This window comes from Sinocyclocheilus anshuiensis, unplaced genomic scaffold, assembly GCF_001515605.1.
Source record: "Sinocyclocheilus anshuiensis isolate Anshui unplaced genomic scaffold, SAMN03320099.WGS_v1.1 scaffold1541, whole genome shotgun sequence".
Lineage (NCBI taxonomy): Eukaryota > Metazoa > Chordata > Actinopteri > Cypriniformes > Cyprinidae > Sinocyclocheilus > Sinocyclocheilus anshuiensis.
Window position 1 is genome coordinate 457,814 of NW_015540952.1, and position 1,270 is coordinate 459,083.

The window sequence follows — 1,270 nt, forward strand, 5'->3', positions numbered from 1 at the left end:
GCTCATTTTATTCAACGAAGTATAAGCCTTTTGGAAAATCTATTTGTGGCGGTCAGTTTTGATATTGTGATGAGCCGCCACAAATAACTCAATGTATAGGAAACACTGGACACTGCTATAAGTCAAATGGCCATAGTGATAACAAAAATAAAAGATTTCACACATATTGCACTGCCTGCTGCTCATAACTGGTTAAGAGTGCGCTGGCCACGAGCGAATATATGACATTGTGGAGGCTATTGTCGGACCCACAGACACATTTCATGAGGAAAGTTAACGTGCACGTTATAATCAGCCCAGAAGTTTCGTCTGAATTGAACGTGTTTCTACTTTCACATGCAAATGACTTGTTGCACTTATGAATATGATAACTTTCCGGCATCAATTCTAGTAGGGTAAAACGTAATCCCGCTTTCGAAACGGTCTGTTTTGCCCTGCCATTAGCGGAGGCTGTGTGTGAACAAGCCGCGGCTGCTGCAGCCTGCAGAGCATGAGCTGCTCCGTCTCACGCAGCCAGAGGGAGCTCCGCAACAACGCTTAGCTGCCAGCCAGTGCGCCTGCCTAATTTGCAGCACAATCGGCCGATGCGGATTCATTAAAAAATGCCAAAAATCGGCCGATTAATCGGCCGGCCAACAATCGGTCGACCTCTAATTGACAGCGTACAGAAAACCAGACACACTGTCAAATGAATACAAAATAAACATTTCCAGATAACATTTTAAATATTGGCTTTTGCATTAGTTCAGTGTCAATAAAAAATTATATTATTTACAGTATTTTTAAAACAACCTTTGATATCACAATTAATATTTCTATTACACAGTATAAATGGGTCTTTATGCCTGAAATTAAATACATTTTTATTTTAGGAAATAGTCCCTTAAAGGGAATCATCATACTTGTGGGGGTGTTTGGCATCGGAAAGTTCAAAATAGGGATGCGCCGATCCGATATTCATATCGGGTATCGGCTCCGATAGTGCCATTTTTCTCGGATCGGGTATCGGTCAGAGAGGGTCGATCCAAATCCGAGATTTTTTTTGTGTGTGAATTATTCTGTGTTACTTCTGAAGCCATACGATAGCTTAATGTGAGCTATTAAAGTTCACACAAACTCTTTTCTCCGCTGTGGCTGTCAGTCATTCGTTCAGCCTTTAAACCCTGGTCGCGTTCGGTTACAGCAGTCAGCTCGGTAAAGCTCTCTCCAAGTTCATTCTGTGTTCCCATTATACTTGATTTGTAAATACATGTCTATGATTTTGCAAAAA

At 41.3% G+C, this 1,270-nt stretch overlaps 1 protein-coding gene across 1 annotated transcript in view; it reads right to left on the reverse strand.

Moving 5' to 3' along the window:
* The window catches only part of atrnl1b (attractin-like 1b), a 115,493-nt gene that overhangs the window by 90,706 nt on the left and 23,517 nt on the right, over positions 1-1,270 (reverse strand). The window lies entirely within an intron of this gene.